Below are 23103 nucleotides of genomic sequence, written 5' to 3' on the forward strand. Positions count from 1 at the left end.
TCACACTTATAACTGTTGCTACATCCTGATGGTCACAAAATCAAATATTCAGATACTTGGCAACTGACTCGTACTTATGATGGTTGCCAAGGGGTCACATGATCCCCTTTTGTGACCTTCTGAAGGTTGTAAAATGGGGCAAAACTCACTTAACAACTGTCTCGCTTATCAACGGAGAACTTCGTTGCTCAGTGGTTCTCTTTCAACTGCAGTTTGTATAAAGGCTGAAGACAATAACTTTTTTATAGTACCAAACTCGAGGGCTCGCAGGGAGAGACAGGGAAACAGCAGGGATGCAAACCTCTATTTGCTTAATGGTTCCTCTTCTCTCTTCTAAGCCATAATTCAAATTTCTTGTTACTGATCTAAGAGAAAATCAGAATAAATATCTTTTCACTTTCTTGTCCCAGGTAATTTTATATTCCCAAAATTCCTGGGATAAGTAGCTCAACGCTACAAAGGCTGCCATACAAAGTTACTTTATTGGATTATATAAGGCATCCTCAAGTTATAACTCACAGTTATGCTGAGATTCATCTAATGTCCAATCTTTGCATTGTCGTCTTCATAGTGTGAAAAGATAGTTATCTTCATCCCATAACGATACAGCAAGGGAAGACTCCAGCATGATGCTGGGGTCCAGGTAAGAATGACGGTGGTCCTAAGTCCACAATATGGTACTGGTGTACCTGGTATTGTTTTCCTAATCCAGTCTTCCCTGGCGAAAGTTATCCAGGTAGCTTTTACCATGTGAAAACCTCAGTTCTAGCTTTGCCTTATATTAAATCACTTGGCCTTTAGGAAAATAATTCCTTTCTCTAAAAATGGAGTTGGGAATCTTTCTTTCCTCGAAGACCAAGTTGGGGAAGGTCTGACACTAAGCTGGAACATGTTTTCCCATTTAAAAGCGATAACTTTCCCCTTTTTCCTCCTCCCCCCTGGTTACCTCCCCACTTCTCCGGTTCAATTAATTTAAAATAAATTGTTTTGGGAACTGTCCCTGTCTTGGTGGATTGCATGATGCTCCATTCCATGCCTTGTCCTTGAAGCAGCCAACGACTTTCATAGGGTGGCACTATGGGTTGCTTTGATTCTTCCCTTGCTGCCCCCTTTCCTCCCCTCCATGCCCCCCCCCATCTATGGCAGACTGGCATCTGGTGAGGCTTGGCTGATGTGGGAGAATGACAAGCGTTTTTGCTCCATGGCTTCGGTGAATTTTTAGGTATTATTCAAGGTACCTTATCTTTATGGTATCATCAACCATAAAGATAAGGTAAGGTAAAGTAAGATAGATGATAAGATGGGATGAGAGAAGAGTGCAGGAGAGGAGAGGAGAGGAAAGGAGAGAGAATAGAATAGGGAAGGGAAGAGAGGAAAGAGGATGGGAGGAGAGAAGAAGAGAGGAATGAGAGAATAGAATAGGAAAAGAAGGAGAGGTGAGAGGAGAGGCGCAGTGGTTAGAGTGCAGTATTGCAAGCTACTTCTGCAGCCAGCTGCCTGCAATTTGGCAGTTCAAATCCCACCAGGCTCAAGGTTGACTCAGCCTTCCATCCTTCCAAGGTATGTAAAACGAGGACCCCGATTGTTGGGGGCAAGAGGCTGACTCTGTTAACCGCTTAGAGAGGGCTGTAAAGCACTGTGAAGCGGTATATAAGTCTAAGTGCTATTGCTATTTTCCTATTTTAAAAACAGGATTCTTATCAAGTCAGGCCAGAGAGGTGTGTACTTATTTCAGCGGGATGTGTCTTAATCTGAAATACGATGCAGATTAGAGCGATGTGAAGAGGGAGAAGTTGATATATAAAACATTCATGCTTTTTTAATAGCTACCTAACTCAACAGCTGGTTCTTTTTTTTGCTTGTTTTGCACAACATCTTAGTCCTGTCATGATAGTAAACATTTGGGGGTTTGCATGATAACATGTAAGGCCTCCATTAAATCAAGCTTGGTTCCTGGTGTGTCTTCATGGACATGTTTGTGGAGTTTTTTCCTGGCAACTGGGCATAAGATGTTTGTCATTGCCGCCTCCTAAGATGCCTTTGGACTTCCTAGTTTAGCCTACAGCTCTGGAGTGTCAGGTAATCTCTCATCTGAGTGGGAACAGATCCAGTCCTACCTAGAATCTGAGTTCAACCAAGTTCACTGAGTCCATTGTATATCGGACATTAATACAATTGAGTGAGTCCAGAAGTATTTCACGAGAAGTGCACTCCTCTGCTTGCAACAGAATACCCACACCACCAGGCTTGAGATTTTGGGCTTGGACAACCTTGAACTACGCCACCTACAGTTGGACTTAAGTGTAGTACACAAAATTATCTGCTTATAATGTCCTACCAGTCAATGACTACTTCAGCTTCAACCACAACAATACAAGAGCACACAACAGATACAAACTCAATGTAAACCACTCCAAATTTGATTGCAGAAAGTACGACTTCAGCAACAGAGTGGTCAATGCCTGGAATGCACTACCTGACTCTGTTGCTACATCCTCTAAACCCCCCCTCCTTTAACCTCAGACTATCCACTATTGACCTCACCCCATTCCTAAGAGGTCTGTAAGGGGAGTGCATAAGCGCACCAACGTGCCTACCATCCCTGTCCTATTGTCTCCATTTATTCGTACCTATTTCCTGTATTCATACTCATGTTTATTCTTATTGCTATTATCTTGTAAGTGATTGTCAAATCAAATAAATAAAAATAAATAAATAAGGTCAATTAAATTCCACCACAAGATACAGAACCATAAACTAACTCAGGGTGCTGCATTTATATCACACCCAAGCCATCCACAACTAATTATTAAAGGAACCATCCCTAGGATGGTGAATGCAGCCACTGGGTCTTAAATTAACTTGCTACTATTATTTTGTGAAGAGAGGTTAGAAGCCTCCTATGCCTCTATTAATGCTCCTATTGTTCCATCTGGTTATTTCTCCACCAGCTTCTGTTCTAAGCTTTGCTGAATTATTTTCTTCTCTTCTTCATTTGGTTTTCTATTCATCAGTGGTGCTAGAAAGACTGAGAGAGGGGGAACGATGCAGCAAAATGCTACCTGGGTGTTGTTTCATAAGAAGTGGATGGATATCCTTTCCCTCCACTGGTTCCTCCTGTATGAGCAGGCAGAATTTGTTACACCTTCCCTTCCCTTTCTTTCCCTTCTTCTATTTTCCTTTCCTTTCCCCCTTCCCTTCCTTTTCCTCCCTCCTTTTCCCTTCCCTTTTCTCCCCCTTCCCCTTCTTCCCTTCCCTTCCCTTCTTCTATCTTCCTTTCCTTCCCCTTCTTTCCTTCCCTCCCCCTTCATATTTTAATATCAGTCTTACTTGGGAAAAGAAAGTTGCGTTTTGGTTTCACAACCTAGGGGAAAAATATATTACAACCCATTATAATGAATTCATTAGTAAACAAGTCCTGGAATGTTGGTTTGGGTAGTTTCTGAGCTTCTGCATCTTATTAGCCGTAAACACTACAAACTGAACTCAAAATAGCTCTGTGCCGCCATCCATGCGGGGAAGCTGTGGATCTTCCCTTTTGAAGTCTTTCTGAAGAGGCTGGGCATCACCCCGTGGATGACTTTACTCCAACCGCAAAAGTTAGATGTGATGATCTTTGGGGTGCCCTCCAATTCCACAATTCTGTAATTTTGGTCAGGCTCCAAACCGAGAATGACAAGCTTTATTATTTTAATACCTGTAGACAAAATGTATTCTGTGAACTGTTAGGGGGTTTTCCCTCTTCTTCTTTTTCTCACAACCAGACTGACCTCTCACTTCTCCGGAATTGTAGCTCCCCTTCTGGCAAAAGAAACTTCTCGCTATATTCCATTGCAATTTTAATGCTATTTCAACCCCCTTTTCCCATAACCACTGCTTTCTCTGCATTTTCGCTTCTTTTCCTCAGTTCACTTCACTTCTTTTACTAGACAAGGAACTTGAAAAACAGATCTGGAGCATTGCAGTTACTTATGCTGAGGACAGCAAGAATGCTTTCTTGCATAAAAATGGAGAGATATTCTAACCACCACAAAGGAAGAGCAAATGGAAATACTGACGGAGCTGGCAGAGATGCCCAAATTAACTGCTTGATTCAAAGAAAAGAATACATCTAGTTTTCTTTCTGCTTGGAAACCGCTTGAGACTTTGTGCTCAGAAAAAAACAGAATAGCAGAGTTGGAAGGGACCTTGTAAAGTCATCTAGTCCAACCCACCGCCCAAGCAGGAGTCCCTACGCCATTTCTGACAGATGGCAGTCCAGTCTCTTCTTGAAAGCTTCCAGGGATGAAGCTCCCACAACTTCTGAAGGCAAGCTAAATATACTAATATGGAATATACTAAGGACTGTATCCAATTGCTTACGTCCTTGAGGTGTGTTGACCCTATTCTACTTGTTGTTTTTCGCTTTGGTTGAAAAGTCAAGCCTCTGTCACTGGAACGGTTCCTGTTTGAAAGCTGAAGTTGCAATCTATAGAGGTTATGATGAAAAAATAATATAGGGGCCCTACGGATGACTGTGACTTAAGTTATATAGAAATGTTGCCTCTATAACCCCAACATCTATTTACAAAGGTTGGTTTCTTCTCTGGGTAGGTTTTGAGTCAGCTCCCAGCTCAAAAGGGGGAAAATAAACTTGCTTTGGGGACACTTCCCACAACACATTTTTTAAAACATGCTTTATTAATTTTACAATTAAAATAAACAAACAACACATACACAGATGTAGAAAAGCAAAAGCAAAACAAAGTTGAGAAGTAAAAGAGAGAAGAGAGAAAAAGAAAAAAGAAGTAAAAGTAAAAAGAAATCAAAAAGTGATTAAAAACAATTTCATCTTCGACAGTTTATGGGTCATTATTTCTGTCCTTATTTTATGCCATATTTACAAGTAATCCTTAATGCGAATATACAATTACCACTACAGTTATAGCTTGTCCTCTTTTACAATGTTATGTAGCCCATCTTTGATCTAACCATTGGCCTTTGCACAATGTTGGAAACAACCTCATACTCTATCAGAGGAAATGATTATTCAAAAAATACTAAATTGTGCAGAAATGGATAAATTAACCCTAGCATTAAAAGATGAAGAAACATCAATGTATTATGAGAGCTGGAACTGCTAGTATGAATGGTTATTAGACCCACAACACATTTTTAACAGATTAACAGAGTTGGAAGGGACCTTGTAGATCATCTAGTCCAACCCCCCCGCCCAAGCAGGAGACCCTACACCAGTTCTGACAGGTGGCAATCCAGTCTCTTCTTGAAAGCCTCCAGTGATGAAGCTCCCACAACTTCTGAAGGCAACTTCTGTTCCATGGGTTGATTGATCTCATGGTCAGGAAATTCCTCCTTATTTCCAGGTTGAATCTCTCCTTGTTCGATTTCCATCCATTATTCATTGTGTTTTCTTGTCAACAATATGGAAGTCCACATTTGGTCTTCCTCTTGGACTTTTTTGGTATGGGAGGGAGCAGGCTTCACAGTCTAGGTCAGTGTTTCTCAACCCTGGCAATTTGGAAATGTGTGGACTTCAACTCCCAGAATTCCCCAGCAAGCCAGCCGGCTAGGGAATTCTGGGAGTTGACATTTACCACATCTTCAAACAGGACTAAGCTACAACCTTGTGATTTCCTAGTGATCTCCATCCAACCAGGCAACCAGGCTCTACAGCTTTTGACATTTGATTGGACATCCATTTCTCCAGGATGATATGCGGTCTCGTGCCTTGGACAGCGGGTTGTAGTAGAGAACCTCCCAAGTCTCTTCCAGCCTTAGGATTCTAAGCTTCTAGCCCTCAAACCAACTTTGTGGAAGAGATTGCTCCTTTTGTGTAGGAAGATGTTGATTTGGTTTCATAAAGCAGCCTTCCCCTCTCTGATTTTTTTTCCTCCCGTAATCCCACTTTGGCTTACAAGATTTTACATTCTTCAGACAGATGCTTTCCATGGTCTTGGCAACCGGACAGAGTGGAGTTTGTGAGTTTATCTCAAAGAAATATCCCCTTTTTTTGCTTTTAACTTTGTGGAAGACAAATTGCAGCAGAATTATTTAGTAGAGCCATGCTTTCCGCTAGCCGTAAAATCCGAGTGGTCAGGCTGATTCTTTCTTGCAAATAAAGAGATTTATATTTGTTAGACTGTAATTCTGCCTGGGCTTCTGGAGCAAAAAGACGGGAGCCTAATGTTTCTACCTCCCTTTTTTGAATGCTCCCGTAATCACATGGCTGTTCGTTCGTTCATTTATTAGCATTTCATCTTAGCTTTCCCAAGAGAACATAGAACACAAAGTAATAAAGTTGGAGGGGATCTTTGGAGGTCTTCTAGTCCAACCCCCCGCTTGACCAGGAGTCCTTGTACCATTCTGGGCAAATGCCTGTCCAGCCTCTTTTTGAAAGTCTCCAATGTTGGAGCATCCACAACTTCTGGTGGCAAACTGTTCCACGGATGAATTGTTCTCACTGTCAGGACTTTCCTCCTTAGTTCGAGGTTGCTTCTCTCCTTGATTAGTTTCCATCCATTGCTTCTTCTCTTGCCTTCAGGTGCTTTGGAGAATGGGTTGATCCCCTCTTCTTTATGGCAACGCCCTTTACATACTGGAAGAATGCTATCACATCACCCCTGGTCCTTCTTTTCACTAGACCAGACATCCCCAAATCCTGCAATCGTTCTTCATTTGTTTTAGCTTCCAGTTCCCTCATCATCTCTGTTGCTCTTATTTATTTTTTTATTTATTTATTTGATTTGCCAATTGTTTACAAGATAATAAGTATAAGTGTATACATAGTTGTGAATACATGAAATGGGTACATATAAGAAAAATAAAAGAAGAATAAGAGAAACAATAGGACAGGGACGGTAGGCACGTTGGTGCGCTTATGCACGCCCCTAAAAATATGGAACGCTTCACGAATTTGCGTGTCATCCTTGCGCAGGGCCATGCTAATCTTCTCTGTATCATTCCAATTTTAGTATATGTGCTGCCGAAGCAGAATCTTAACATCTTTTTATCTATCGTGGTGACCAGAATTGGATTGCATTTGTTTGTTGAGTCATTCAATTTAGATAGCTGCCCCTCTCACATATTAGGCTCACAAATTTAAAACAAAGAACAATTTAAAAATGATCAAAATCATAAAACAAAAACCATTAAAACCCCATAAAAATGATGAAAATCATCAAGTGCAGTCTAACTATATAGCCATTTAGCTGGCTCTATTCCACCACTACCAGATCTCCAGACAAGATGGCGGCATCAAATCTTCAGGCCCTTCCTAAGAATTGGAAGAGTCAATGTCAATCTAATGATGCTGGGAGGAGCATAGGTGGCGCTCCATCTTCTCATTGTTCTCCTCAACAATAAGCATTGTGGGTTAAGAAAAAATCCCATTGGGAGTTTCCACGCTTGAGATGAAACTCAAAAACAGTATAGTGTCCAGGGAGTTTTAGACTTTTTGTTTTTCACCAGCCTGTCTCTTGGACTGAGAAGGGAGGGCTGGTCTCCAAGGAGCATCTGAGGTGGAGGGTAGGGGACCTAGAACCTGAGTTTCCTTGCTCCTTAATCCAGGACCTCTGCTACTGCATCTTATGGGTTCTAGATTTAAAGAGTGGAACTGTAGGAGAAGGAGTGGCAAAACCTGGGAATGGAATCAAAAGAAGAATAAACCTAGCATCCCTACGTAGCCACAAGCCACAACCTCCCTTGAATTCCACTGACCCCTGTCTAATCCCAAGAAGATATGAGCCGTTAGTTGAGAAAATTCCTGTGCATAGGCACGAGTAGCAATAAATCAGTTAAATTGGACCTTCATGTGTGGACCTGATTGTTTGCGCCTGATAGGGACTGGCCCAAAGACATTCTGAGAGCTTCCATGAACAAATAAGGACTAAAAGCTAAACTTCCTTTCTCCTAGTCCACCATCTTCATCTGCTATATTATTCTCCTCATTTTTGTGGATCGTTTTCACCTGACACTTATCCTCTTACTTGCTTACATGTAAAACATAGGCAATGTAGACCAGAAGTGTACACCATGTAGACCATGGACAAGGTAGATCAGGGGTGTCCAACCTTGGCAACTTTAAGACCTGTGGATTTCAACTGGCTGTGGAATTCTAGGAGTTGAAATCCACAGGTCTCAAATTTGCCAAGGTTGGACACCCATGATGTAGACCTTAAACACCCAAACCAGTTAATATGACAACATTTTTTTCTAAAGTATAGCCCAGATCAGTGGCCCCCAACCTTGTACCGGCATCACAAAATGATCCACGGCCCAGTACCAGCATCAGCACGCATGACAAGGCAAGGTGAGCCGAGCGACCGACCAGCCAGCCATCCCCCACTTCTCTCCACCACCTTCAACTCCTCCTTTGTACCTTTGTCGATGGGCTTCGGGACGGCTTCGGGACGGTCACTGCTCGCCTTGCCTTGGGTGATGAAAGAATCCTCGCACCTTAGTTTTGTTTGAAGGCCCCCTTCGATGAAACTAAGGCATGAGGATTCCTTCAGGACCCAAACGCCGCTTTCCAACCGGAAAAGCTCACCCGAAGCACTTTCTCATCAAAACAAGATGGCGGTGCCCAGCGGCCCAGTAGAAAATGTTCCACGGACCGGTACCGGTCCGGGGCCCAGTGGTTGGGGACCCCTGGCCCAGATGCATCAAACTTCAAGATTGATGGCCTTAAATAAGTTGAAAGTTATTCCATCCAGTATGTTTGATTGCTTATTGTACCCTATGACTATCATTAAGTATCATTAAATTTACCTTAAGATTCTTGACTCCTGAAGAATTTATTTTTTCTATTCTATTCTATTCTATTCTATTCTATTCTATTCTATTCTATTCTATTCTATTCTATTCTATTCTGTTCTGTTCTGTTCTGTTCTACTCTACTCTACTCTACTCATTCTATTCTATTCTATTCTATTCTATTCTATTCTATTCTATTCTATTCTATTCTATTCTATTCTATTCTATTCTATTCTATTCTATCAGTATCCCAAGTTGGCTCTTAAGATAGCCTTTCTTGTATGGAAGGACTACAAAGACAATTTCAACCAGAAACTCCAGAACTACAATAAGTTGACCTCTATTCTTGGTGGCAGCCCACCAAATAGCAGTGTTACAATATTTGAGGGGCTACTAGAAAGAAGGAAGCACCTGAAAGCAAGACAAGAAGCAATGGGTGGAAACTAATCATGGAGAGAAGCAACCTAGAAATAAGGAGAAATTTCTTGACATCACTGGGCTGTTCGGGGTGGAAATCACTTCCTCTTCTTCTCTCATTTTTCCTCTAGGCTTGGCATGAAGAACGGCAGGAAAGTATGTGTCAAAGCTGGTGAGCATTGGGTGAAGAACGCGATGACTAGGCTCCCCAAACATTGATTGACTGGGATAGTATTGTGAGCCCTCCACAATATTGTGAGCCTACTAGAAGGTCTCCAAGCCCTGTGATTCTATGTTCTATGAAATGGCAAAGTCTGTCTCCTACGAAGAATAAGGCCATCTCTGCTCTACTTCACTGCTTTTTATCTGTTGGGCTGGTGGCATCTCTGGGCATGCTGATTCAAAGTTAAGTTAGGCTGGAAAGTGGTTTGACAGTCCAGTCTCTTCTTGAAAGCCTCCAGGGATGAAGCTCCCACAACTTCTGGAGGCAACTTCTGTTCCATGGGTGGATTGTTCTCTTTGTCAGAAAATTCCTCCTTATTTCCAGGTTGAATCTCTCCTTGTTCAGTTTCCATCCATTGTTCCTTGTCTGGCCTTCAGTTGCCTTGGAGAATAGCTTGAGCCCTTCCTCCTCTCTGTGGCAGCCCCTCAAATATTGGAAGCTGCTCTCCTGTCTCCCCTGGTCCTTCTCTTCACTAGACTAGCCATGCTCAGTTCCTGCAACCATTCATGGTTCATCATATGTTTTAGTCTCCAGTCATATGTTTTAGGCTTCATCATATGTTTTAGTCTCTTAACAAATTAACAGAGTTGGAAGGGACCTTGTAGGTCATCTAGTCCAATCCCCCGCCCAAGCAAGAGGCCCTACACCATTTCTGACAGGTGGCAGTCCAGTCTCTTCTTGAAAGTTTCCAGTGATGAAACTCCCACAACTTCCGAAGGCAACTTCGGTTCCATTGGTTGATTGTTCTCACTGTCAGAAAATTTCTCCTTATTTCCAGGTTGAATTTCTCCTTGTTCAGTTTCCATCCATTATTCCTTGTCTGGCCTTCAACATTGTCCTTTCCATTTTTGTTTAAGTAGAAAAGGAGATAAGTAATAGGGAAGAATAATAGTAGTGCAGACTTTGTAAAGAGTTGGACAGCGTTGAGGGAATTATTTGTTTAGCAGAGTGATGGTTTTCGGGGGGAAACTGTCCTTGTGTCTAGTTGTTCTGGTGTGCAGGGCTCTATAGCGTCATTTTGAAGGTAGGAGTTGAAACAGTTTATGTCTGGCCCTCTTTTTGACTCATTGCAATATACAGGTCCTCGATTGAAGGCAGGATGGTAGAAATTGTTTTTTCTGCCAAAAATATTTTTTTTAATGAAACGTCTGCAAGAATATTTCAGAGAGCACCAAGGTCCCCGCATTTCAACCCTGAGCTACACATATTCTCCTTTATTTGAAAAAAAAAACACCTAATGTATACAAAATGACCCACCAACTTTCCATTGAATCCATAGTCTGTTCAATACCTTTCAATGGGGCAAGAAGGATTTTGAAAAAAAAAATTCATTGCTTCCAGTGGAGTCCAAATGAAGAGTGTGGGAATGGTAATAACAAGACGGTTGCTTTGAGGACAGAGTCAGAAGTGGCCTTCTATACTTGAAGCTATGCCCCCTCCCACATGGGTCAAAAAGTCACTACATGGCACCCCCAAACATATGACTGCACTCTTTTGTGTTCACCCTAAATTATATGTAGAAAAGGGAGGTTTCCATGGCATGGCTATAGTTGTCATCTTGAGTTTTTTTTGACCCCACCTCCCTATAGACACTCAAACCATCTTTCATGCAGGTTAGTTTATTCCTGAGAAATGATTGAACTGTTACTTGGGTTAATTATAGGGCTAATATTATTAGGGGCTAATATTTCTCTTGTGAACTTTATGCCTGTCTTCTTAGTTCACACATGCATCAATGGGCCTGAAATTAAAGGCAGGGACTCCAGATAGATAGATCTGTGACATATGATGACCTCACAGCAGCCCTTGGCCCAAAATTCTGGGTTTTGACATCTGGGGCAAAGAAAGAGGAAACATGCTGAAGAAGAGGAAGGAAGACATCTTCCTTATTCAGCATCTGTTCTATTTTCATCAGGCAAAGTTAAGAACGATGACTTTGTTGAACTCCAGCCCCCTACTCGAGGCACTGCAGTCCTTATACCATCCTGGACAAATGACTGTCCAGCCTCTTCTTGAAAACCTCCAGTGATGGAGCACCCACAACTTAGCAGTGTTAGCAGTCTTCCAATCCTTGAGGGGCTGTCGCAGAGAGGAGGGGGGGGATGCTATTTCCCAAAGCACCCGAAGGAAACTGATCAAGGAGAGATTCAACCTGGAAATAAGGAGAAATATTCTGACAGGGGAAACAACCTGTGGAACAGTAGTTGCCTTCAGAACAGAGGTGATATTCAGCAGGTTCTAACCCAGTGGTCCCCAACCTTTTTGTGCCAGGGACCAGTTTCACGCAGAAACACTTTTTCAAGGACCGGGGGAGGGAGTCGAGTTTGGTGGTTTGCTTGCAGACGTTTAATTACCTGACTAGGTAACATCTGATGTTGTTACCTAGTCGGGTAATAAAACATCTGTCAGCAAACCACCAAGTTCAGGGAGTGCCAATGCCTCCTCATTGCATCCCTGAGCGACAGATAGTCTCTTCTATTGGGACATTTAAAACGGAAGGTTTCAACTGCAGATTCAGGAACTGCGCCAGGCTGAGGAGCGCTTCAAAACTGAGCTCTGGGCGGCGCCCACGGCTGTCTCCGCGGCTCAGGACAAGTCCCTGCAGGACGGCTGAGAAGCCCGCCTCTCGGCCCTGCCTTCCTCAGCCCCATCCCTCAGGTGTCTCCCTCCCTCCCTCAGCCTCATCCCTCAGGTATCTGCTCCGTTCCTCTCTCAGTCGCTCTCTCGCTCCTCCACCAGCCCAGGAAGAAACTGCTTCAAAGAAGCTGGCAGGGTGGCTTTTCCTGTCGGGCGCAGCTCTTCCGAAGAGCCCGTTCACCCCACCGCCGCCAGCAGTTCAATCCAGTGCTCCGCTCTGCCTGCCTGCCTGCTTGCGTTTCTGGTTGTTTCGGAGCAGCTTCGGCTGAGTAAAAGAGGCGAATAGTTATTATTCTCAGCCGAAGCTGCTCCAAAACAAACGAAGGCAGGCAGGCAGGCAGAACGGAGCACTGGATTGAACCTGGATTGATTGGCGGCGGGGTGGGGGTGAACGGGCGCTTCAGGGGAGCTGCGCCGACAGGAAAAGCCACACCCCCCCGGCTTCTTTGAAGCAGTTTCTTCCTGGGCTGGTGGAGCAGCGAGAGAGCGACAGAGAGGAACGAGGCGGGAGGAAACCGAAGCCGCTGAGCCAGAGAGCAGGACAGGCTTTGGTTGCTTCCTCCCTCCCCTTCTTTCATTTGTGTCCTTGATCCCTGATCCCAGCAGCATTCACCGAACCGCCATTTTTATTTTATTTTTAGTTTCTTTACAGCCCGGTGCAAAGTGATCCACGGACCGGTACCGGTCCGCGGCCCGGTGGTTGGGGACCCCTGTTCTAACCAGTTCTGGAGAATTCCACCAGTGCTTGATAAATTATGGGAGCTTCATCACTGGAAGCTTTCACCACAGAGTGGACTCCCATCTGTCAGAAATGGTGTAGGGTCTCCTGCTTGGGCGGGGGGTTGGACTAGATGACCTACAAGGTCCCTTCCAACTCTGTTATTCTTTTATTCATTTCTAAAGGCAACCTGTTCCACTTATTAATTGTTCTGACAGGAAATTTTTCTTTAATTCTAGGTTAGATCTCTCTTTAAGGATCTTCCCTCCGTTACTTCTTGTCTTGCCCTCAGGTGTTTTGGAGAATAGATTGACCTTCTATTCTCTGTGACAGCCCTTCAAGTACTGGAAGACAGTTATCATGTCCCCCCTAATCCCAGATCTAGCTGAGAACAACCCAACATCTGCTCAGGAGGTGTGGTGGAAGCACCTTTCTTCTTCCTTCCTTCCTTCCTTCCTTCCTTCCTTCCTTCCTTCCTTCCTTCCTTCCTTCCTTCCTTCCTTCCTTCCTTCCACCCATCCTTCCATCCATCCAAGAACAGTTTTTAAAGGGAAGAAATTCAGTCGGAACCCAAAGTACATATAAATTATAAATAAAAACCAACACAAACCACGCTGCAGCAATTTATGAGACAGGGCAGGATGAGGAATTACAGACTTCAAAAGATAATGAAACACACACAGTTGGGAGGATGCCAAAACTCAGATAAGACTTGACAAACCAGAATAATTTCACACTTTGCTTCCAACAACTTTGCCCTTTTAAACAGTCTTCCCAACTGCAGCCAATGAAGGGGATCAGGGCCCTTTCCTTCCCCCATAAACCATGCAACTCACATTGCTCCCTTATCTGTTCCTCCCTGCATGCCCTAGGATGAAGAGGAGGTGACCCTGGGTCTTCCTCTGAATGCCCAGCTGGCCTGTGCCCTTCTCCAGTTTCCTCCATAGCCACCCAGAGCCACACTTCCACTCCCTGTCAGCTGTTCCACCTCTCCCTCGGAGTCAGATTCCAACAAGGGCATGACACCTATGATTCACTTAACAACCACAGTGACTTGCTTAAAAACTGTGGCCAAAAAAGGTTGTAAAATGGAGCAAAACTCATTGAACAACTGTCTTGCTTAGCAATGGAAATTTTGGGCTCAATTGTGGTTGTAAGTCAAGGACTAGATTTTATTTATTTATTTAATTTATATTGCTGCCTCTTTGTCGATGGCGACTCGAGGCGTCTTACACAATGTAAAATCATATTTAAAACAAAAAATAAAAATAAAAAACAATAAAAGCTAACAAAAAGAATCAAATACATTAGTAAAATACAATAGAACAATTTTTTTTTGTGGGGGAAATGTACCAGTTTACCTAAAAAATACATTCAACCCATTCAAGACAGGATTAAACCCCCAAGGAAGCCAGTATCTAGGATTAATTACATTTGTTAAACAAGATTAAAAATCCAAGGACGCCAGCAATTTGGACTCATTGCCGGCCTTTGCAAGACAAAACTGATTAAAATCAAACAACAAAATACCCAAAACAAGCCTCTAAATTACAAAATGCTTTAGAAAAAAAATAAATCGTAGAAAAATCCATATACTCATTAAACCAATTGGCCAGCTGACCCAGGACGGCTGTTGGTTCTTTTTATTTTTGTTATTTTTTAACGACATAGACAAACACAAACATAACCACAAAACATAAAACTATCTTTCCATTATACAGCATGTCGGTTGTGCACAATATTAACAGTCTTTCCCTCCTAATCTTAAATTGAAATTCGTATTATATAGATCAATTAACAATATCATATTGTATTATTATCAAACCATTATTAGACTTTAATTATAAGTTCATATCATTCTTTTTGAGCAAATTTCAGCTTTCACAATGCCTAGTTCATAATATCATTCATTTCACCATCATCAAATATAACATATATAGCATATTATATAATATAAACAATGTACCATCTTTACTATTATATTATATCATTATTATAATGTATTTTATTTCTTATCTAGCCATTGATAATATAATCCCAAATTTTATACTCCTCTTTTCCTTCTTGCTCTCTAATAGCAAATGTGAAGGACGGCTGTTGGTTCTGTTCAGTGTTAAATTTTCTTTCCAACCAGCCGTCACGTTTCCAGTGTCTTTCTCCCAGCTTGGAACATTTCTTCCAACAGTGTAATTGGCATTTTTTGCTGGAAATCCATTCACACTCCCACACCATTTGAAGGGTGTTCATCCCATAGCTTAAAGTCTGTAGGCATTCTCAGTCCTCCAGGTCATAGTTGTCGCAAAGGTGCTTTTTTCAAGAGGCAACTGGACTTTCTGGTTTTTCTTTAAAGACGTTTTGCTTCTCATCCAAGAAGCTTCTTCAGCTCTGACTGAATGATGGTGGGGAATGGAAGGATTTATATTCTTTGCAGACAGCTGGTCACTTGCATCCTTTTAGAGAGTCACTGAGGCCACTTGGGGGTTTATCTGTGTCATCAGAATCAGATGAGTGGTACAAATGGAGCCTTTTTGGCTGCAGGATGTACCATCCAGCCTGATTGTGTAGGCTAGGGATGATGGACATTGCAGTCCTGCTCAGGAAGAGAAATGAAGGGAAGGGGTGGAGGAAAAGGGATGTCAGATCTGTGTATCTGTCATTTCTTCAGTGGAAGAAGAAAAAAAAGGGGTGGGGGAAAGGCTGATAAAGAAATCCTTTCTTGATGTAACCTGAATATATTTAATCTTATATCGAATTTGTATAACCCACACATGATACGATGGAGGGAGAAAAGCCAGATTGCCAGAACCTATCACCTCTGAGAGGCACAGCCAGGAGATGAGAAGATCATAAAAATTCCACAGTGAGATGTGTCCTGGGAATCTCTGGAAAAGTTTGTTCTAAAAAGGGGGTGGGGGGAAAATTAGGTATGCCCTGGGAAACTGTGAGAAAGATCGTTCCTTAAAAAAAGAGGGGTGGGGAGGAATTAACATACTGGCTTTTGTTTCACTAAATACACATCGAGATAAGGGGAGGGGTTCTAAATTCCCTTATGTATCCCTCAGACGCTGCTTTGAACCCCTACAGGAATTGTCCCATCTCAATAAAGGATTCCTTTTTGATACGTTTTGAGAAGTTCATTCTAGTTGAGTGAATGGGAAAAGTTCTGTAGGGCTCAGTGCACCCTAAATTGGGACCAGAATTTCTGTTGCTAAGCAAGGTTCAACACTGGAGGCTTGTAAGAAGAGGTTGGACAGCCATTTGTCTGAAAGGGTATAGGGTCTCCTGCTTGAGCAGGGGGTTGGACTAGAAGACCTCCAAGGTCCCTTCCAACTCTGTCATTCTGTTCTCTTCTGTTCGTCCAAAGTTTTTCTTCAAAATTTGTGCCTGGTGATCTCTGACTGTAGGAAACTTTGTTACAACTTTTTACTCAAATGGAAAATGCCTCTTTGACATTATTTTCAACAATGCAATGCTAGAGAAAGAGATAGTTTAGTGGTGATGATGACGGCTTAAAAAATGAGAGACTGAGCTTGTCCTGGCTTATGTCTCTGTCTCTCCCTCCCTCCCTCTCTCTCTCTCTTCCTCCCTTCTTCCTCCTCTCTCCCCCTCCCTCCCTCTCTTCCTCCCTCCTCCTTCCTCCATTCTCTCCTCCCTCCCTCCTCCCTCCTTTCTCCCTTCCTGTCTCCCTCCCTCCCTCCTCCCTCCCTCATCACTCCCCTCTCCCTTCCCTGTCTCTCTCCTCCCTCCCTCATCACTCCCTCTCCCTTCCCTGTCTCCTCTCCCTCCCCTCCTTCCTCCTCTCTCTCCTCTCTCCCTCCCTCTCTCTCCTCCCTCCTCCCTCCTCCTCCATTCTCTCCTCCCTCCCTGTCTCTCTCTCTCCTCTCTCCCTTCCCTGTCTCTCCCTCTTCTCTCCCCCCTCCTTCCTCCCTCTCTCCCTCCCTCCCTCCCCTCTCTCTCCTCCCTCCCTCCTCCCTCCCTTCTCTCCTCCCTCCCTGTTTCTCTCCTCTCTCTCTCCCTCCTCCCCTCTCTCCTCTCTCTCCCTGTCTCTGTGCCTCCCTTCCTCCTTCCTCCTTTCTCCCCTCCTTCCTCTCTCCCTCTCTCCCCCTCTCTCTCTCTCCTGTCTCCCTCCCTGTCTCTCCCTCTTCTCTCCCTCCCTCCCTGTTTCTCTCTCTCCTCCCTCCTCCCTTCCTCCCTTCTCTCCTCCCTCCCTGTTTCTCTCCCTTGTCTCTCCCTCCCTCCCTGTCAAGAGCCCACAATGCCACTGAATTGTTCACATGCCACAATGCTCCAGAACCAACAACAATACGTATAATTCAAGAATGTCTCCTCGGGAGATTGCAAGGCATCTGGCATGATCTCACCGCGGTCACACCAGAAGCAGTTAGCCAGTTAGCTTCCTTAAATATTGAATTAAACCATTTATCCCATTGCAATTCTATGGCTCCACATTATGGTGATTTTATTTTGGTTTTATATCTTAATTTAAAATATGATTTTCTATGTTGTATTGTTTACATATTATGCCTATTTGCTGATGCTTTATTTAAATTAAATTTATACCTCAGGGATTGCATGACCTCTGTAGATGCCATAGAAAAATAAAAAAGAAATTGGGAGGGCCCCAACACTGAAACTGTGTTGTGAAACTGTGGATGCTTCAACACTGGAGGCTTTTAAGAAAAGACTGGACAGCCATCTATCAGAAATAGTACAGATCTCCTGGAGGATTGGACTAGATGTCATGTCTATCTATATCTATATCTATCTGTCTGTCTGTCTATCTATCTATCTATCTATCTATCTATCTATCTATCTATCTATCTATCTATCTATCTATCGATCTATCGATCTATCGATCTATCATCTATATCTATCTATCTATCTATCTATCTATCTATCTATCTATCTATCTATCTATCTATCTGTTTTTGAATACAGTGTTTTGTCAGAGTATACCATTTACAAGAAACAAAAACCATAGCTAATACTGTAATAGATATTAACCCATTAATTGATAATAATATAATATAATAACACATGTTAATAGCATTAATACTATGACTCCCATATAATAAAAATATCACCAACATTTTAAAATAGATTTCTTTTGATGTTTAACTCATTCATATTTTAGTACTTATAGTGGTTAGAGTTATAAACCATCTCTGTTTTAATACATACATTCATCGTTTTTCTTCTAACTTCTACCTCTTGTCTTTAACCACTCGTAGAATCTGTTGCCTATCAAGTTGTATTATGAGTCTTCTTTCTCTTTTATTTTTAAGGTTAGTCTGCCCATCTCAGCACATTCTAGAATGTTCCTAATTACTTCCTCATCTGACGGGTATTCTCATTTTTCCAGTATTTTGCAAAGCTAATCCTTGCTGCTGTCAATATATGTAAAACTAAATATGCAGTTCCTTTATCACAACCCTCTGGGATTATGCCCAGCAAATATACTTCTGATTTCCAGTCTATCTTCTGTTTAGTTATTTTTTCCAGCCAGCTACCTATTATCTCCCAATATTTTTTTTGCTTTGATACAAGTCCACCACATATGATAGTAAGTCCCTAGGGTATGGTTACATTTCTAGCATTTTGCAGACAAGTTAATGAACATTTCCATCTTTATTTGAGCTACATTGCTAGAGAAAATTTCCATCAAAATTTGTTATTCTTTTTGGTACAATTATTTGGTGGCAAAAGGATCTACTCTTAATTATTAAAGCTACCATGGACTTAGGTCAGTGATTGCTAACCTATGACACGCGTGTCACTCGTGACACGCCGAGGCACTTTGACTGACATGCCTGTTGGTGTGGGGAAAACCTGCACATTTAGAGGCTGCCTGTGCTCTGCTCCAATCCCTGCTCCCTGCTTGTTGCGTAGAGGCGTGGTGTCACCGCTGCCGCAAGATCTTTGCAGCAGAGAACCAGTTTTAACCGCCATAAACTGAGGTTTGTCAGTTTCATTACCTCAGGAACGCTACAGGAGGAAAGGAGATCCATGAGGTTCACAGCCCTGTAAGGTGGCCTTCCGATCCCCACATCCTGCACCTGCAGCCCTGAGACCAGGGAGACGAGTTTCACAGCTCTGTGTGATCACCCCAGCCCAGTCCGTCATAAACCAAATTATTGATATTTCTTGAAGTGACACACGACCCGAGGAAGGCTACACTTTTTCCCGATTTTCGACACACCAAGCTGAAAAGGTTAGCCATCACTGACTTAGGTGCTCAAATTAGTGAAGCTTTAGAATAACTTTTTGCGTGGGCCTTGATTCGTTAAAACAGCCATGTATTTTTTCAACTTGCATGGCTGTTCTTGGGAGACTTTTGGCACAGCCATATAACTTTGGAAACAGATATGGCTGCTTTCATAAGTTCCTGGAAAGTTGGTCCTCATAAAATTTTAACAGGTACTGAAGAGAGGATGATTTTAAAAAATTATGGTTATTCATTAGGAGTGAAGCTAGAAGAAGAACAGGTTAAAGAAATGATGATTGCTTTGGGGGGGAAATTGGATATGGGATAGATTTGGACAAATGGCATAAATTATGGACTAGAAATTATAAATTAACAATGTCAACAGCTTATAAAGAGAATTTGTATAAGATGTTTTACAGGTGGCATTTACCCCAGCAAGAATAGCAAAGATGTTCAAGGATAAATCAACAAAATGTTGGAAATGTCATTAGATACCTGGATCATATTACCATATGCTGTGGACATGCACTGAAACGAAAAGATATTGGACTAAAATACACACATGGCTGGAAAAAAAATGATAAAACAGCATATAGACTTAAAACCAGAGATATTTTTATTGGGGATTTTATCTGAAGGTTATAGCAAAGAGATAACACATTTGATTATTAATGTTTTAACTGCAGCTAGAATTGTATTTGCTCAAAATTGGAAAAATGAAAAAAAATGGATGGAAGAGGAAGTGATTAAGAAAATAATGGAATGTGCAGAAATGAATAGATTGACATTAGCAATTAGAGAACGAGAAGAAAAAGAGTATTATAAGATTTGGGATTTATTTTATCAATGGCTAGATAGAAGAATAAGAAATTGAAGCAATGGTTTGTTATAATTGATTATTTTTAAATAAGCTATATTATGAATATAATTTAGTAAGAACTGAGTTTTGTTTGTAAGGATAGCCTGGAAATGAAAGTAAAAATTAAATAATAGAATAATAATGAGATAATATGATATAGAATGTTGATTAAAATACAAACTGAGTATAAAGTTAGGAAGACAGGATTATAGATATTTTGCACATGATATATATATATATGTACCAAACCGACACACTGTATAATTGGAAGATGGTTTTATTTGTTATGTTGTATGTTATAAAAATTTAAAAAAAAACTTTTTCAAAAAAAGAAAGAAAGAAAATTGGTCCTCCTGCATTATTCTCAAGTACTTCCTTGGACTCAAATCTAAAATAATCTATGTTTTTCATGTAATATGCTTCCAGGAAGCACATCCAATTTGTCTTAAATGCTATTTGATGATTATTTGCTTGTTTATTTGATTTAAGCACTGCTGAACTCCAGAATGTCTCTGGGCAGTCATGCTAGGTCAATAAACAGACACTGCAGAGATTCTAAGGTCTTTATTGTGGTAAGATATCAGTCTTTCAAAATGTTGAAATTACTCTTGGTCCTCAGTCCTCTCTTATCCTAAACAAAACTTCATGCGAGTGCTTCCTTCAATCTCTGCATCATATAGTCTTTTATTTTTAATGTCTTTAATCTTATGAATACTATTAAACATTTAAACAAGAAATATAAACAAAAGAAACCAAACACACATAAAAAGAATGAAAGAACCACATGCAAATAATGAAATACTTATACATATGCAATGCATATGCACAACATGCACATATATTTTATGACATTTTAAAATGTCATAAAAATTACAATTTTCCAATTTGTCATTAATGTAGCATTATAAAATATGTCACATCACTTTTTGATGAAAAAATTGAAACCTTAAATTAAAGATACATGGTTAACATAGCATAAAGCCCAGGGGTGGGATTCAAAATTTTAACAACCGGTTCTGTGGATGTGGCTTAGGTGGTGGGCGTGGCTTGGTGGTCATGTTATTGGCTGGGCGTGGCCAACTCAACATCAGTCACATCGAGGCACGCATCTCCTCGCCTGGCCTTTCATGACTGTGGGGATGCTGCAACAGTCGTAAGTGTGAAAAATGGTCCTAAATCACTTTTTTCAGTGCCACTATAACTTTGAATGGTCACTCCACACAAGCAAAGTCCCAGCAAAGGAGGGAAAAAAAACTCCAGAGAAGTTCCAGAGACAGGAAGTCTAGTCCTGCCAAGAATGTAATAAGGGTTAACGGAGAGGCAGTTTCTGTAAGCAACACCAGAATGTTTCCTTCCTGCCTTCCTTACAGGATTAGGCCAGTAATTTCTTCTAACAACTGGTTCTCCGAACTGCTTAGAATGTTAACAACCGGTTCTAGCGAATAGGTGCGAACCTATAGAATCCCACCCCGATAAAGCCCTAAAAAAACTTAAAAACTTTTAAAACTATATAATAATTTAAATCAGCCCAGGAAAGTGTCAAACTCAGAATTGCTGGAAGTCAGGCAGCATGTACATGCAATAAAGAAATAAATAAACATAATTTCCCATAAAATTGAGATATAGGCTATGTATATGGAAGCGGGGGGGATTTGGGTTATAAACAAATCCATGTATTAAATTGTAGTCTAGGAATGATTTCCAATTAAAGTCACTTACTACTTCAGATATACTTTGAAATGAAATTATTCTTAAGAGAACCTTAGAACCCAAGGGCTGGAAAGGACCTGTGAAGTCATCTAGTCCAATCCCTCTGCTTGGTGCAAGAATCTCCCTTCCAAAAGCAGAAAATGCTAGACTGGAACAGTTGGAAAAGACCTATGAGATCATCTAGTCCACCACCATTCCTTATACTGTGCAAGAATCCCCCTTCCAAAAGCAGGAAATGCTAGACTGTAACGGTTGGAAAAGACCTATGAGATCATCTAGTCCACCACCATCCCTTATACTGTGCAAGAATCCCCCTTCCAAAAGCAGGAAATGCTAGACTGTAACGGTTGGAAAAGACCTATGAGATCATGTAGTCCACCACCATCCCTTATACAGTGCAAGAATCAACCTTCCAAAAGCAGGAAATGCTAGACTGTAACGGTTGGAAAAGACCTATGAGATCATGTAGTCCACCACCATCCCTTATACAGTGCAAGAATCAACCTTCCAAAAGCAGGAAATGCTAGACTGTAACATTTGGGAAGGAAGGAAGGAAGGAAGGAAGGAAGGAAGGAAGGAAGGAAGGAAGGAAGGAAGGAAGGAAGGAAGGAAGGAAGGAAGGAAGGAAGGAAGGGCAATAGCAATAGCGCTTAGACTTATATACCACTTCACAGTGCTTTACATAGCCCTCTCTAAGCAGTTTACAGAGTCAGCCTCTTGCCCCCAACAATCTGGGTCCTCGTTTTACCCACCTTGGAAGGATGGGAGGCTAAGTCAACCTTGAGCCTGTAAAAATCAAACCCCTGGTAGTGGGCAGAGTTTTCCTGCAACACTGCATTCTGACCATTGCACATCATGGATGGATGGAAGGATGGGTGGAAGGAAGGAAGGAAAGAAGGAAGGAAGGAAGGAAGGAAGGAAGGAAGGAAGGAAGGAAGGAAGGAAGGAAGGAAGGAAGGAAGGAGGGAGGGAGGGAGGGAGGGAGGGAGGGAGGAAAGAAGGAAGAAAGAAAGGAAGGGCAATAGCAATAGCACTTAGACTTATATACCGCTTCACAGTGCTTTTACAACCCTGTCTAAGCAGTTCAGAGAGTCAGCCTCTTGCCCCCAACAATCTGGGTCCTCATTTTGCCCACCTCAAAAGGATGGAAGACTGAGTCAACTTTGAGCCAGTAAGGATCGAACTCCTGGCTGTGGGAAACACTGCATTCTAACCACTGCGCCACCACGTTCTTTAATAAAACATTTAAACTTTAAAGCACTAAACTTGATTTAAAAATTCACTCCTTCCTTCCCCTTTTCACACCCAAGGCCAGCTCTGGATTTTTTTACGAGAGTAGCACATCTTCTCCAAAATATCTGTTTCTCCCTTGCTTACTACAGCAGTTCCAGGAGGGGGCAATGCATCCCCAGAAAACAATGGGAGGCGGTTGCAAACCTATCTGCACTTCTGCCCAACAGCTCCTCCCCCTGGTTCAGCTACAAGCTGACTTCATTTTTCAGAGAACTCTAATCAGTATATTGTAATGTCTTAACCCTTTGGCTTCCTTCTGCAAGAAACTTCTGCTTTTCTACTTTAATCAC

The 23103-nt window shown here is 41.9% G+C and overlaps 1 non-coding gene across 1 annotated transcript; it reads right to left on the reverse strand.

The window, feature by feature from the left end:
• Positions 1-6889: 6889 nt before the first annotated feature.
• LOC148129852 (U6 spliceosomal RNA) lies at positions 6890-6991 on the reverse strand. The gene has a single exon (XR_015750671.1). It is a non-coding gene; the product is annotated as a U6 spliceosomal RNA (small nuclear RNA).
• Between the last annotated feature and the right edge of the window lie 16112 nt (positions 6992-23103).

The sequence above is a fragment of the Notechis scutatus genome, chromosome 9, assembly GCF_049901735.1.
Source record: "Notechis scutatus isolate UNSWTSFEM ecotype Mainland chromosome 9, rNotScu1.2, whole genome shotgun sequence".
Taxonomy (NCBI): domain Eukaryota; kingdom Metazoa; phylum Chordata; class Lepidosauria; order Squamata; family Elapidae; genus Notechis; species Notechis scutatus.